A 17,319-nucleotide genomic window follows, 5' to 3' on the forward strand; every position below is an offset into this window, starting at 1 on the left:
TTACCTCTTTATAGGTGCTAGAGAGTCAATTAGCACTTAATTAGTTCAGTCCTTCCAGAGTGGTATGTGTTCCTGTCTGAAATGCAAAAGCCCAATCACAAACCCAAACACAAATAACCCCCCACTCCCCATCACTGCTTTGGTAGAAATATGCTCAGGTCTATTTCTAAATGTGATGCTATACTCGTCCAAGTGGATGGGGAAGAGGGAGAACTGTCAGCCTGCCCATGAAAACACCAGAAACCTTTCTGAACCTTCCTTGATTTGTTGATCTCACATAAATTACAAACATCAGTCACTTTATAATTTGCACAGCTTGTTATTAAGGTATTTGTTGTTCATAAAAGAACATTGAAGCAGTAAAGATTCACATTTCTCAGTGTTCTTGTTAGTTTACAAGTTCTTATGCCCCGAGTTATTGCATTACATCCAGGGCTGGCAGACTCTGTATATCTTCATTGCCATTTGGATGGGAACAGAAGACAAACTGTGGATTGCTCATGTAGCATTTTGAGGCTTCTTTTGGCTCTAATCTGCTGTTAAATCTACTGTTCTCTAGTGCTGTAGAATGAGCTCCAGGTTCAGTAGCAATTTATCTTTTTCATAAATTTAGCAAGTGTGGGGGGGGAAAAAAAAACACCAGAAAAAAAGAGGGTAGAAATCATTGTGCCATTGGGGTAGTTTTACTTTTTTAGAATTATTTTAAAAAGAAGAAATGCTGAGCAAGGATTTCTAACAGCAATTATTTTAGAGAGAACTTGCTTAAAAGTTTGCAGAGAGATAGACTGGTGTATTTTTCCCAGAAGTAGTTACAGGCTTTGTTTCTGAATTTGCTTCCAACAAAATATATTTTTCTTAAGGAATTTTGGTGGTTTGTATGAAGGAAACCTGTAGTGAAACTGAAGGGATCCATTTTTATAGGAGTGTGTGATCATGAATGCATTTATTAAAGTTGCTAAAACCCTGCAAACAGTTTTTCAGATTCTCAGAGCTCATACACCAAATTCAGGCTAGACTTCTCTTCCAACATTCATTCAGAATTATTTCAATAATCTCTGCAGTTTAATGAAGACATATGGAAAATTAATTTTTTAAAAAGAAATTGAAAAACACATTGCGAACTATTAGATAATCTTATAAGGAGTCTTCCAGCAATAGAATATAGAGAGAAATTCTGTGCATCCAAATATGAAATTTTCTGGGAGTTACACAGTAAGGTGAGCTGTGAAATATTTCAAATACTCAAAAAACCTAATTCACTGAACAGATGCAGTTGAAAACAGTGAAAGAATATGAGTTTGCTTATGTACAGGTTCTGCACAGAAGAATAAGCTTTTTGCTAGTTTCTCTGTGAATATAGACATTGCAGTAAAAGACCTAATCAATTAAATACTAAACATGTTGTAGTTTTATTTACCTGTAGCATGTTGAATGCACACACTTGTTTATATGTACTTTGACTTATTTCACATACTTTGTCTAATTGGTATCAAAACTCCTGGGATAAAATAACACACAAGGACCGTTTTCTCCAGAGAACTCGGATCGCTTTCAAAACATGAACTGATAGTTGATGATGCTGATGTCTGAATAAGAAAACACGATTTTTTTACTCAGTTGCAAAAGAAGTATCCCAGTAAAAAAAATGTTGCACTGGATCAGTCTCCTTGATCTATTTAGCTCCTTTCTCTAGCAATGGCCAGCAGTGGGTGCTTAAAAGAGGAGTGTAAGAAGAGAACAAACATATAGTAATACTTTTCTTGGTGTACCCTTTCAGCAAACTGTGGTACTTATTGGGCCAGAGGTTGTAACTTTGTGTTCAACAGTCTTTCACGATGCTTTCTTCCATGAATTTCTCAAGTAACTTTTAAAGTCATCTGTACTTTTAGGAGGCACAACATCCACTGGCATGGAGTTCCACAGTTTAATTATGTCTCGTGTGAAAAACAGACTTACTAGAAGTCATGATTAGATTGCAAATTTGAGAAATGCTGGTGTTCAATCCAAATCTGCAACTTCCTATTGAAAAACCTTTCTTTGAAAATTACAACCTTCATCTACTTCCAACAACCAGAATTGCTTTCAGCTAGTTAATAGAAAAAACCCTTCATCAGTGCGTTTGGATACTGCAAATATGGTCATCAAGCCCATGAAACAACTCAGTTTTGTTGATCTCATAACACTGTTGATACCTTTTGAGAGCCGGTGGTGACTCTACTTTCTACTCTACTCCGAAAGAGTCAATAGCAGCATTAGGTTTCATAAATCAGCTTTTGTAGTGGTGTCTGTGCATACCCTCTGGGGTGTGTTCTAGGGCCTTGGCCTCCTGCTTGTCTGAAGTAAGCAACTGCTGCAGTACACTGGCTCCAGGTACTTTTCCTTACTGTGAAAACCAGAGTGCAAAGATGGCTGTATGTGCCATGTTTCAGGCCAGTATGGGCTTGTGGTGGTACAGGGATGTGTTTGCTGGATCCAGAGCTTCAGAAGCACTCCTGCATTTCACAGTTCTGTAATGGCAGCTGTTTTACACAGCATATTTTCTGTATTTTAGAAGATAAATTTCATAATAGCTTGGATTGTGTGATGGTGGCCGTTACATATATTTCTCTGAAGACAGAGACCCTGTGGCAAGACGTGGTGTCTTGAGACTGAGATGTCAGTTAGGCATTACCTCAGCATGATGAAGGACATAGCGAGCGGAGGTGTTTGAGTCTTTGAAAGAGAGTTCATGTTTCTGTGGAGATAGGTGTAAAGTTGTCCATTGAACAGATGTGCATATTGAACCATCCAGAATAACATCAAGAGTCAGGCTTTTTGCTGAACTGTTGCACTTAATTGGCAATTTATCAATTTCCTGAGTAACTCCATTGACTACTTCCAATATGGATTAGGTAACATTTGGCAGTGTTGCATAATTTTCTAGTTTTATTGGGTTCTTCTGAAGTACCTCAGCATCCTCTCTAGACCTAACACAAAAAAGATTGTCATTCACCAGTTTCATCACCTTTTTTGTTCCTGTCTTCTTTCAGAAGTTTAATAAGCAAATTAATTCCCCCAGTTCCAACACATTTCCTTAAAGTCATGATTTTTTTTTTTTTTACCACAATGAGCTGCAGCTGTTAATATTTTTGGTTTTCTTCTCTTAAACATTTTCTGTTCCACAAAAGAACATAATCTGTCCCCTCCTGACTGTTTTAACCTTGGACAAAGTACATTCAAAAGACAATAAAAGGCTTTTCTGAAGTCCAGATGAATAAATTACTGCTGATTATCCTTAATCTGGGGTATTGTCAACTTCTGCAAAGAACGCTGTTTATTTGGTTATTATGATTATTCCTAACAGATGACATGCTGCTTGATTCTTGTGATAGAGTATTCATTAACGTAGTTTAGAACTTTATTTTCTTCCAACTAGTTTACCTGCTAAAGAGAAAACCTGCTGATGTGTGACTCACGGTATTGCTGCTAGATACATTTTTAAAGAGCGTAGCAGGAGATAATCCTCTTGGCTGGTTATGTAATTTAAAATTACCATATAGTTGGTATCTGGATTCCCCATGGTGCTGAAGTTAGATCCCCTATAACTGTACAAGGGCTTTAAAGTATATTTGCACTGCAGTGCAGGGATGATGGCAGGTCGTAGAGGTATATGCAAGTCTGCTAATGCAGCCCTAGTGCAGGGACTGACAATAATGTAGCTTACACTGGAAAGCTGCAAAACCGTCCTTCTAGGACTGTACGTAAGTATGTGGCAGCTGCGTCCTATACTGCTGCAAATTTAATGCTAAACTTGGGTTTGTTTACATAGGCTACACCTTTCCCCTAGACAGGGATATTACTTGTTCAATGTAATAGTCAATATTCCATGTATCTACATGCACCCATTTGTCAAATAGTTCCTTCAGAGTAGTATTGCAAGAGAAGACATCTGTGGGAACGATACGTCTCTGAAAAGATTTCTTTCCTGAACAGTGGGAATACTCACTGGAACTATATTTTGTTTGTGTTCTTATCAGAACTGTAGAAATGTCCAAAAAACCCTTCTGTTAAGGAACTAAAACTTTAGCTGTATTTTGTCATAAATATTTGGCAAAATTAAAAAATGGCAGGCAAATAGTAGAAAATTTTTGTGAGAAGCACATCTGAAATCACATATACAAAGATCTTACCAGAAACCACAGAATAACAGAGTTATTCTCATCTCGTTAGGAAGCAGAAACAAAACCTTATGATCTATGTTTCATTTCTGCTCTGTGTTTTGCTTTTGATTTTTTAGAAAGGTGCAATTTCATATTTCTAGTCTATGATAAACTGCTATAAAGCAGTTTTCTGAACAAGAGCTAGAAAGCAACAGGTCCTAAAATCTGAACATTATTCTTTATTACCCTGAAATTTCTACTGGTATGATAACTTTCTCTTTTCATAGCTAACTTCTCCTAAAGTCAGTAAAAGCTAAAATATTTATACAGAATGACTATAGATGCTATATTTTGATCTTATGTAAAAATATGTGAATCATAACAACAATTTCAGTGTTGTTAGCAGAGTTGCTGTATACCAGTTCTGTAATATTTAATTATTATATTATAAATTATTAGGGATGTTATAGGTATTATTAAGGTATTGTATGAATGCCCTTATTTATTGTTATTATATAAGAAGAAGTTGGAGGCTATTCTAGTCTCTGATATTTACTTTCACTTTGAGATCCTGTTACATTTTGATTTGGGTTAAGTAAAGTCTAATGTAAATAAGAATACAGCCCAACATTATGTTATCACAACTGAGGTATGATATCTCTGTACTATAAAAAGTACTTAATTTCAGTATTAGGATTATCAACAAAGCAAATGTCCTGACAGTCAGCAATATGTGAACACATGCTCATAAATGCATGAAAAATGTCTAATTACCTCCTGACTAGAGGAAAAGAAACAGTGATTGTAGGAAAGAGGAAATGGTGATGTTCAAGCAGCAGTCACTTCACCCTGATGTCAGCTTATTTAATGTATGTGAAAAAGAAAAGTTACCTCATTCCCAAATATTTCTTAAAATTCAAAATTGTGTTCATGGGTAAATGCTGTAAAGGCTTTGCCTAAAACCTTGCATTTTATGCAGATAGAGATCAAAGTGATTGCGTACTGATGGCTCAGATGTCCTAAATAACTTCCTTTGAAGCAGAGCAAAGTCAGGAATCTTAAATCTCAGTAAGTTTGTACTTTGACAGGTTAGGTTTAGAAAGTAAGCTCATGCATGAAAGTCAAAGCTTCCCTTGTTATAGTGATGTTCTTCTATAGTGTATAGAGTTCTTTTTCTTCATGTGTTATATTCTAGTGGTGACTCAGTAGTACATTGATTTTAAAAAATGTATGTCAGTATATTAGTCATGTTCCTGAGCATTATTATTTATTCATGTAAGGTTAATGCATGTGTAAAGCAAAGTTTTCAGAATTTGAATAGCAATTAAAATTCGTAGAGCTCAGGTGGACTGAGCAAGTACATCTTTGCCCTTTCTGTTCAATTCCAATTCTCTGAATTTAGAAACACTGAGAAAACATTAGCTTCTTCATCTAACTCTGTGTTTTTGTTCAACAAAACCTTCTGGCTTTGCAGTGTTGCTTGTGAGTAGTAATATCCAGGTTCTTTGTAAGAGTACATTGAGAGGTATGGGCCCTTTCTAGAGAATATCCTTTCACCAGCTCATCTGTGCATACACAGTGACATTATTCAGTCACGCATCTCCACTGATAGTAAAAGTATTGAGCAAGGGATTTTTAAAGTCTGCTGTCCATTACATGCTACTATGCCACTGCTGTTGAGGTGACATTCTTTCTGAAGTGATCTTAGCTATCCGCTTGTTTGTTTTTCAGGCTTCAGGGAGCTTCCTTTGAATGAAGGAAGACATTGTTCTTAGAGAGCATTTTCATGTTTTTTTCCCACCTTTTCTCTTGTGTTTTGCTGTTGGCAGTTCCCAAGTGTACAGAGTACAAAGTAGTGTGTCTACAGTAGGTTTAGTTCGTGATGAGAATTGCCTGAAACTAGAAGCAGGCTGGGCAGTGTGCTTTAAGAAAGTTTGCAGTTAATTGAAACAGCTGGGGAAAAAAAAAAAGGGCAGGGAAAGATTAACTGAAATGAAAACAAAAACGTCTTCAGTTGATTTCGTGCCATTTTAATTTTCAATAACATTTATATCAGATACTCAGTAAAACCTCGTAAGCTTTTTCCCTCAAATGTGTGATATGATGATGGATCTAATGGGAGAAAAAGAGTTTAGTGAAATCACCCTTTTCTGTTCTGTCCTCTTTATTTCTCTGGGAGATCAAGGTTATTCATGCTTACTCAAAAGCTTCTTTTCTAAAATATGAAGAGATATCTATTTAGTACAGAATGACTAAAGATTGTGCAGAGTGTCCTTTTCCCTTCACCAGAGGCTGGGAATCTGCATGCTTTTGGAGGATCCTGGGATCCTCTTGCTATGATCATCCACAGAATGGTAGCGTGCAATGTTGGATGGTCCTGGGTGTGGAACTGTTTGGGCATCACACAGTACTGCAGTTTTGATGCTCTTTTGAAAACTGTAGGGATTGGATATAAGGATTTATGCATAATTCCTCCTGGAGTAATCCTCATGCTTAAGGTTTTTAACCATGTGTAATTGTGTCTTTTTTCCATCCTCAAAATACATATTATTCTGTTGAGGGCAGGTGAGGCAGGTGAGCTGGCTTTCGCTGAGGATAAATTTAAAAAGAAACTTGGTTCTTCTAAGATGTCTAGAAGCTGAAATTCACCATGAAGTTAGATCATATGTAATCCTGGAGTAGAGCTTGAGCCGTGAAAATCAGTAAATTCTGTTGTAATTTAATAAAATAAGTGGTTTCAGCTGGCTCTGACTGCAACTAGATGTCAGAAAAGAGAGACATAAGATACTTCGAACAGAAGTCCATTTAGACTCTGTGAAAATGGCCAGTATAACTGCACCTTCCTCTGGTTATAGCTTTTGGCGGTCAGAGGTTACAGACCCCTAAACTGGAGGTTGCCTGTGGACTGTCAATTTAATAGCCCCAGATAACTTTGTTCAGTCCATTTTTAAAATCTCCTTGAATCTTTGTGAGTGCAAAAAAGACAGAAATGAAGAAAGTACAAAAGGTTTGTAAAATAAAATTCCCTGTAAAAGGGGAATTTTGGCTTTGGGAAAAGACTAATGGGCTATGTCTGTACTTAAAAATCAACAGGGTTGTGGCATGGAGTTGGACACTGTCCCGTAGCAAACAATACTATTTGTTGTTAACACACTCCCTGATTACCTTTTCCTTTTATGCCTGGGCATGATTCAGAGTTAGATGGTTTGGACATGGATGCAGCATTTCAAGAGGGGAAGAGAGAGTTTTGGTGTGTGGAAAGGAGCTGTGCCTTGGGGTCAAGAGAGCAGCTCATCTCCTTTTTATTTAGTAGTATGGTTGTATTCACATTTGGCTAAGTGCTGCCTTTGAAACTGAGAGCAAAGGAACCATCTACTGTTGTTTGATTTCTGCTGTATTCTGACAAACAGATCTTTGTATGTTCTTTGTAAATTAACAGCTTTGCATTACAGAAACACTTGGCTTTATCCTCCTTTTATTTCCTGACGCAGATAGTTGTCAAGACTCTATAAACTGACTAATGAAAAAGTGAAACGGGGAGGGTTATCCTATTGGCTTCATCCCACCATGTGTCATGCATTGTTTTGGCAAGTCTCTTCTCAAACTGTTATGTCATACTGATTCCCTCTGCTAACATATCCCTGTCATATCCTCTATAAGGATGAAATAGGGAAAATTCCTCAGAAGTCTAAACTAGTGCTTACTTCCAGTAGTCTGGCACCCTAAAGGCTGCAGTACACTTAGATACTAGCCAAAAACTTACAGGTTTAACCAGCATGGCACTGATAATGGCATTTAAAGGATGTAGCATCTTCCTGTTAGGATTTTCTATCGACAGTGGCATTAATAACATTTCCCTTCTGAGATATGAAGCTCTCTTTCAGTAAGCAGAAAGACCGAGAAAGAAATTTATGTGGCTGTTGAAAAAGCACTGCACGTGTTTCCTGCAAAATCCTCAAAAAGTAAGATTTTGTGACCATGTCTCATTGCAAGCAAATCAATTTTTTATGTATACTGTTTCTCAATGCCATTCTGGAAAGACTAGTTTACTTTTAAACAGGAATGCAAGCATACAAGGAGTATAAGTGAATATTGAGAAAATTCCACGGGTGATCTTTCCTGCAAGACAGAGGTGTTAACCTGAATGCTATGGCCAAATTCCAGTAGAGTTAGCTATGTTCCATCTAGCAAAATGCTTCCTGCAGCTTCCTGTAGTTGGATATTGTAATCTGTTCTAAATGCTGTATAGTGCTTTGAGTACAGGTGCTGTGTTTCACCTCAGAGATGGCTGCATTTCAGTAGTGGGTAAAATAGTCCATGTATATACCACAAAGCATATTCTGAGATCAAAGATGCTATAAAATAATTTTCTGTTTAAATAAGGGTATAGAAAGCAAACACTTGTTATTTTGTAAGGCTGTAACAATCGTGAAAGTTTCTGATTTGAATAATGCTGAGAAGTGCTAAAGATATTTATTTGGAAAATATTGTTTCCAAATCAAAGTTGTATTACTTGCAGAAAAATAATACCAGGTATCTCATAGACCTCATTGAAATTATGAAATATTATTTTTCTAGCTGCCTTTTTTATTTTCTATTTATATTTTATAGAAAATAAATGGAAGTTTTAAAATGTATTTCACTTTAAAGGATTCAATTGCTCATTTTTGTGAAGCTTGCCCTTTACCCTGTGTGTTCTTTTTTTTGTTTGTTTTTTTTTTCCTTCTTACTGAGATTATCAAAACAGACATGTAAGGCTCTGGGTGTCTGAGCTAGGTCCATCCTTGTAAGGGATGGGTGCTGCTGAGGGCCGGAATGCTAATGGGAACCGAAGCTTTTCATGGATGAGGAGTTTGGGTGTCACGTTTGAGGGTCCAAGGTTCTGTTCCCAGCCCCTAGTAAGTGAAAAGAGAAATTTATTAAATTGGTGCTGTTGTCTGAAGATAGTACTGTGAGAAATGCACTTCTGTAATGCACAAACAGAGCAGTGAACAAACTCAAATGTAAATGTGAAAAAACACAGATGTGTCCCAGATGTTGTGAAGATCAGTGCTCTTATCTCTCATGTGGTAACACTGGTTTGGACAAATAAATAGCACTACAAATAAAAACCACTACATAAAATGTGGTTTAGTCTTGGCTACCATTTTCCTGAAATGACAAAATACCAATTTTGTCAGATTTGATATGGATGATTGAGATTTCTGCATATATGTGAGAAGCGAGATTGTAAAAGCTAGTTTGAACATGAGAAGTTTACAATAACTTTGTAAAACTAGTAGGAGAAAGGAAAAGAAAGCTGCAGGGAGGAAGAAGGGGTGGAAAAAAATGGAGCTATAAGTACTGAGACATACTTAGTGGTGAGGTATTACGGATTGCTGCCTCTTTGCTCCTAACTTGTCACTTGAATATAACAAAAGAAAGACACCTAGAAGACAGACAGTCCAAAGCCCCTTTTTATAAATTTAGTATTTATGCATGGGACAGTGGCAGTCACGCCAGTGTGCCCATCGTCAGCATGGTCATTCTGTCACCTCGGGAATACTGCTTGATGTGTGAGGGTTGATATCCTTGAGAATTAACAAAATCCTGAACTGGTTAATATTCTTAGTATTGGAAGTTGCCTCTTTTTTGGGACGAATAAGGCTACTGTAGTTCATACAGCTTATGCTTTTCCAGGATCCCAGGCTCAGCAAGTGTGTTGGACACCCACAGAGATATCCACATTGTTTTGAAAGAAGTCATTTGTATTCTGACTTTCCTTCCTCCATTTCTATCAGCAGTTCGACTTAGGTGTGATTGATGTACCACTTTGCACAGTTTTAGTATTAGCACAATGCTCCAAAAAATCCATGTATGCAATATTTAGCAACTCGTGAGAGGTCATGTTCTTTTGATTAGAAAAGAGTGGTGAACATTGAAAGTTCTTGTAAAACTAGGCACAGAAAATTGTGAGCCGATGTAAACACTGAGATAAATGTAGAATATTTCTTGAATCTTCTGGAAAATAAAAACTGGAGAGATAGTCTAAACAATTATGTTCATAATATAACTGTGGCTTGCATGGTAGTATTTAAAGGTTAATCATTTCAATGCTTGTGATTCTTCATCCTGTAATCTGTTATCCTTTACCCCATTTTTCATGTGTCTATAAAACAGGCGTTAAATCCTATTCTCTGAGTTAGAAAGCTGTGGTCTTGGACTAATAATGAGTGATTTTTCAGTTATTACAGAACATGATTGCAGCAGTTGAGAAGACAGTTGAAAATAGTTGGGCTTTGTGTTGCTTTGTAGTCATGCAGTGGAATGTCTGATACTACAGGCTATGGTAGTGAAAGAGAACAAAGCTTTTACAGCACAGTAAGCAGTTCTGACATCAAACTGATCAATGACTTCTCACAAACAAAAGGCTCACATTTCAGCTTCCAAATGCAAAGTAGTCTAAAAAAATAATGGTACACATCACATCACATTACACTCATTCTTTTATAGTTGCATTTTATGACCAAAGGGAACAAGGTCATTCCCAATTTATAAGATGACTGGAATTTTGCAGTTTTGCGGGGTTTAGTGAGCTGGCAACAGAGGAGTATAAATGATGAAGACTCAGGCGATACCACATCAGAAGCCTTCTGTTTGCTGACACTCTCCTTACAGTCTGTAACCTATCTTTTTAAAATGTCTTTTCAGCAGTTTAAGGCTATTTTTTATAATTTCCAGCACTTAATCCTTGTGTGCAGTCGTAATCCTCTGTTTACAATATCAAAATTAAAAGCTGTAGAGATGACTATTATCTCACAGGAGAAAAATATGAAATGTGTGAGAAGCGTGCATCCTCACATGAATAGCTTAGAAGCAAAGCTTAATTTCCAGAGAAAAAGGTTTCTGTGCATAAGAAGTTCAATGCAGGCATTTTTCTTTCTAGCTTGAATTAGGGGGAATTCACCAATTGACAATCACAAAGTCAGTGAGTCTTTAAAGGACTGCTTAGCAATGTGATTGTGAAGAATAAAATTCACAGGCAAAGCTGGTGAAGTTTTACATAAGCTTTTAGATCTAATTAATAAAAAAGGCCCAATATTTTGGTTAATGAGGGCATTTACATAACTTTGGAGATTTGGTATTAATTTTACAGGGAGATTTAACTAACTCATTAGCAAATGACAGAGAAATTTAATAAAAGATTTCTGCTAAATCTTGTAATTCGTTTCTGCAGCTTGGCTAACAGTGATGCAGAAAGTGAAGGAACTATTTGCACAAGGGCAGATAAAAACTTTGGACACACAACTTGGGCTGGAGTGAAAAGTGTTTTCAATCCAAAAAGATCATTTAAAAACATGCACAAACTCATCTCAAGGATCACAAAACAAGAAAAGGAAATTTCAATCCAAACTACTGTAAAGGTCGTGAGGGTTAGACTCCCACCTAATATCAAACAGTACACAGCATTTTGAAAGCAAAATCACTGTATTCTTCAGGTCTGTTGAAACCTGAATGTCTGCAGAGGAAAAGTTTTAAGTCATTTTTGTGATATCACGATATCTTAAAACTAAAACGACTAAACTACAGCCAATTACACAGTTCACCTGAGATGCTTATTTGGATTTCATGAAAGCTTAAGTTCCAGACTATCTGGTATGCACTTTTCTGTAATTTAAAAGTAAAAAAAAAACCCATCAGTCATATAATATAGTAAAGAGTATAGTATTCAAGATCCAGATACATAAATATAGTCCTCTTGCACCCAAACCATTCATATATCAGACCTTCATACACTGAAAGTAATGAGCATATTGATACTTTGGTTGTCAACAGAGAAAAACTGTTGAAATTGTCTCGTCATTATTGCTGGAGCTAAAGGTGAACTTCTTTAATCATGGGAAAGTATTTTGTTGTATTATTTCTGTGAACCATCATTTAGTATCATGAGTCATAGTAATGTCTTTCATAAACAAAGCATCATAATTTTGGTCTTCGTAGTGAGCAGAAACACTTCAATTTTCACCTGGAAACCCAGTATGCCCTTATTAATAAAAACATCAGGGACGTGATGTGTGCTCTATGTGACACATTGCTTAGAGGGGTGAAACTGTCTTTTTCAGCATCTTGATAGCAAGAAAGAGGTAGGAAATGCTGTAAATAAGTAGAGCTTACATTTTCAAATGTAGCTTGGGAGGAGAAAATTATGAAGCATTTAATATTTCCAGCAAAATCCATGTGAAAAAAAAATCCGGCTGCTTTTCTCTCCTCTCAAAATCTTAATCTAGCTTGAGAACACTGGAGATAGTGCCTCAGAAGTGAACTATCTTTTTCAAAGATCTGACTGTATCATATCTGGAATTTTACTTCCTACCTTTTATCGTGAGCTGAGTAAAGCATATTAAGGTTATATTTTTTTGAATCATATTTGAATCAGTCAGTACTTCCAAAATATCCTATAGAGAAATGATTCAACCACACAATGAAATACATATTGTTTTCAGGCACTTCTCAATATAAGGAGGTTGATGATGGCTGGTGGGCTTAAAATATTTAGAATTTGAAATCTAATAAAATTATCATAGCTTTCCTTTACCATTTGAAGCCTAATAAAATTACCTGCAAATTGCAGGCAAGGTGCTCTTCCTTTTAAGGGGTGTGACTTGCTATTCTGCTGCTTAGGTGGTGTAATGCAGAAATAATTATGACTATACAGTTCTTTTCTATATTTTACAGCTGTCTGTCCCGACCAAGAGAAAATTCTGTTCTGAGTTTTTGTCTTGCACTGGTGTGTTCCTAGCCAAGGTTCAGATCTCCTAGCGTTGAGCATATTACCCACTACACATTGACTTTTAAAAATCACTAGGACGTTAAACCATAAAAGTAAAAACTATTAACATGAAACTGGAAAAAAATGGATACATCTTAGCCAATTTGTCAAAGCGCTGGTGGTGTTAAGGCAATTAAATAGCAATAAGAAAGCACTAAGGTCCATCATTGTTAGCCTCGGAAATCAGTTTTAAATTTATAACTAGAATAAAATGATTTCAAGTCTATGTAAGAAGAGATGGTTTGACAGAAACAGGAACACGCTGAAGAAAATATCGCAGCGGTCAAAAGTGGGAAGCTGAAGAAACTGGGTTTCACATATACTTCTTTTTTGTTGACTTTCTGCTTTTGATGGACTAGCAAATTATCCGTTTGCTTATTTTCTTATGAATATAACACATAGTCAATCTGTCACAAATAAGGAGAAAAATGATTCCAGATGGAACCCACCTCAGCCAGTGCTTAGGGAAAATATTTGTCTTTTTTTTGGGCCAGATGGGATGCCATAGGGCTATTTGCAAGAATTAGGTGTTTTTTTTTCTTTAATGTAACATATAATGCGGGGGAAAAAAAAAAGGTGAAAATACATTCTTTAGCTTGAGAACATGGTTGCTGTAGGGAGACGCCTGCTGCCTGTGTTCTTATTTCTCATAAGCTTTCTTGCAGTCAAAGGGGAAGGAAAGGGTCAAAGGAGCAAGGGAAGTAGAAATATTAATGCATGACTTCAGCAGTGCGCAGTCAGTAATAAGAAGAAAACTTGCCTAATGGATAGACAGTAACAGATAATTTTAAAGACGTTGGCTTTGTCAGTAGCAATAAAACGCAATAAACCAATAATTAGCTTGTTGCAGCTTCTCGCCTATTTTAAACTGTTTAGGAAACAGACCTGCAGATCTTAAATCTGATGCAAGGGATGACCACTTGAGGCTGAAGACTGTTAATAATACTTTACTACATTATCTCCACTGGGAGCTGTTTTTCTTTTACTACCACATGCACATTTTACAGGTAATACAAGCCGTTTCCTGAAGGGCACTTCAACAAAACCCAGCTTGAATTTATACCATGTTTTCCTGGAAGAATTTAAGTGGAGTTTTAAAATAAAGTGCTAAATTTTAGCTCTGGAGTTAACTTAATTAAATGACAATCACTTTGCAAATGGTTTTTGCTCATTATAGTCAAATAATGAAAATCACGTTAAAGGCAAAGCATGACTTGCATGATTTGCACAAGGGATATATCACAATTCTTTTGGTTTGGATAGATTACCTTTGCTCATGTTGTTAAGCTCTGCTCTGGACTGCGAGATTTTTGATTCATTGTTCAGTGTACTAAGGATGCAGATGAGTTATTTCATGAGTTAAAGGGAAACTCAGTAGATAAAGTTAGTGACGTGCACATTTTTTCATCTGTAGTATGATGAATTAAATTCTGATGAATTTAAAATATTAAACTTATTGCTGGAGATTTTCTTAAATGACTTTAATACAAAAAGAAACATTCTGGAATGCTTCCTTTAATAAATTGTTAATATGTTAAAGAGACAAGTCCCTAGGTTTCAAATGACTTTTTGATCCACAGAAAGGTTGTCAATCAAGTCACTTTACATAAATTCAATGGTTTATTAATAACATGAACGGATATTTTGGGCTGAACAAAAAGTTCTCATTTCAAAGGAGTTTAGAATAAATACTAGCTTAGACACTTTAATTCTTTTGAAAAATTGATAGAGACTTGAGAAATACTTAGTGTGTTGTTTCACAGCATATTGGATATAGCCATGCTCTAAAAGCAAAACAGCCTATGAGAATGATCTGGAGCCTGGGAAAGCAGACTACAAAAACATGCTTAACTGGGGACATTCAAGCAGTCTTGTTTCATCCTGAAATCTAACTGAATGTTTTGCTGCTGGCCGTCTTTCATGTTTATTTATTGTTAAGATACATGTCTGAGCTGTACAGAAGAAGCTGTCTGCAGTTTTTGTGTGGTTTTGATTCTTCAGAATTCATGGTTATGGTTTCTTAAGGGATATAAATTGCCAAATTTTTCACTTAGCAAACCGTTTTCTCTAACTTTATCAGTTGGTTTAATAAATGATATGACTTCTTCCTAAAAATTTTGCATGGCTTATGTATGTACATGAATGTAGAACACTCCCTTAACGTGTGTTAGTTCTCTGTGCTACAGTTTGCTTTCTGCATTTAGATTCTGCAATTGATTTCAGAATCAGATTCCCAGATCTGGATCTCTTTTCAGAAGAACTCTGTAATCTGGCTCCAGATTTGCTATCTTTCCTTGCAGGGTCAAATACTTTCCTAGGAGTTGTAGCTTGAGGGTACCTGTATTAAGAAATTGAGGTATCAGACTGTAGACTTAGATTTGCTAAAGTCCAAGCCTTCCTAGTATGGACTTTACTAGTAGTTCCTTGAGGATATGATTAATTTCCTATAAATAAATTTTGGACTGTGCAGTATGTTTAGAACAGATAGCAAAACACAAAGCGGTATCCCAAGCAGTGTTCCTTGCTGACTTTCATTCCTGTTATGAATTCCCAGATGTATGGGAAATGTCACGGCTATAAATCCCTTGAGCTGATCAGCAGTCCTAGAGACAAACAGCATATATGGGATTTGTAAATATTTCTTTCAAAACGTAATCATATATCATATATAAATGAACTCATTTGTGTGATGCTATCCTTTCTCAATGCACATTGTTAACTTAAAACATACAGGAATTAAATGGAGGTAAAGGTAAGGCCCAGGCAAACTGCTTTAAGTGGTTTGAAATAACAATGGCTTGATCATGACTACAGAAGAAAGTATGTCTGACTCCTGCAGCCTTGAATGGAGTACTTCTCTCAAGCCTGAAATGTGGGATCGTAGACAGTTCTACCCCAAACACATCAGAGCAAGGGGGCAGAGTGGAGAAGACAGGAAAAGACTGGTTTACATAGAAGATGAGAAACTTCAGCTTTTACCTCCGTTGCATTATGCTCTAGAGGTAAAGCTGGAAAGCTCAGGTTGAATGTATAAAGGTTACAAATACTACCTAGATATATAAACGCCATTTATTGTTTTTACTCTTCCTCTTTGCACTTTGGGCCTTGGAGGAATTAGTGTTTAATTCAGAAGATATTGTTCCTGTGTTGTTGCAAGCTTACGTTGTCCTGGACTTGGCAAGGGTGCTAGAATCTAGTGAAACCAGTATGGGAATGAAGGTTGGGAATCAGGAGGTGTGTGAGATTCACTCAAGAATGGTAAAATCTCTTGCTTTGACTCAAAAGTGAGGTATTAGAAGTCAGATGCATTAAGGAGGGAGCAAATGCAGTCTCTTGTGCAGCTTGCTTGGCAGTCAAAAGAAAGTGATTATAATAGCTTTTTGGTGGGGTGGAAATATCCAATTTCCCCCAAGACCAATCTGGCTTAGCAATGCAGGCTTTCTGACTTCATATTCTAATGCGTACTTCACAAGATGCCTCATTTCTCCTTATGTAATGAATTGGAAACAACATTGTTTCAGACTACAAAATGCAAGTACTGCTCCATTAGACAAAACAATTCTCCAGGAACTTACCAAATAGAAAAAAGAGAGAAAACTGGCCCTACAATCTATAAGTGAAAAAATTCAAATTTTAAATATTAGATACCTGTAGAGAAGATGATCAAACATATTACCATCACTGAGACAATCTGCAGAAAATAGTGTGGCTGAGATGACCGTACAGACCCTTTAAAAATGAAATAGAAATTGAAAGGGCTGACAATTGGGAATATCAGTATCTTGGAAAAGAAAAGCACCCCTGAAGGAGAATGTGGTTTATCAGATATTGAAGGACAGACGATAAATTCCGTATTACTTAAAGCCATTACTTATACCAAAGGCATATGAACTGCAATGTAGCTATAAGATAGTACAGTGTTTTATGCATTATGAATGTAACCATTAGGATAAAAGCCTTCCAGCATTCTATACTGACAGTTCTGTTACTGCACAGAGTCAGTCTTTAGTAATTATGAAGAATCTAAGGCAATTCACAATCTATATTCATACTGTAATTTAAGCCTTCTGGGTTGGGAAACAGTTGTCTGCAATCCATTGTAGAAGAGGTAAAAAGCAAAAATACTACATAGGCTAATACTTACAAGATTAAATGAGAAAGTAGGGAAGAAGAAGGAAAATAGAATCACACAAACAAAAATAACAGATTAAAACAGAAGGAAATGTATGCAGTAACAGAATAACCTGAGACTTAATGGATAATTCTGTCTCTCTTAGACTAGGGGCAGTCAAAGTAAAGAAACAAGAGAGGCAGTGGGTGTTTGGGCTTACCACAATCAGTCCTGGAACATTATCGTGGAAAGCTGAATGA

This window comes from Fulmarus glacialis, unplaced genomic scaffold (assembly GCF_000690835.1).
Source record: "Fulmarus glacialis isolate BGI_N327 unplaced genomic scaffold, ASM69083v1 scaffold30156, whole genome shotgun sequence".
In the NCBI taxonomy this organism is placed as follows: Eukaryota; Metazoa; Chordata; class Aves; order Procellariiformes; family Procellariidae; genus Fulmarus; species Fulmarus glacialis.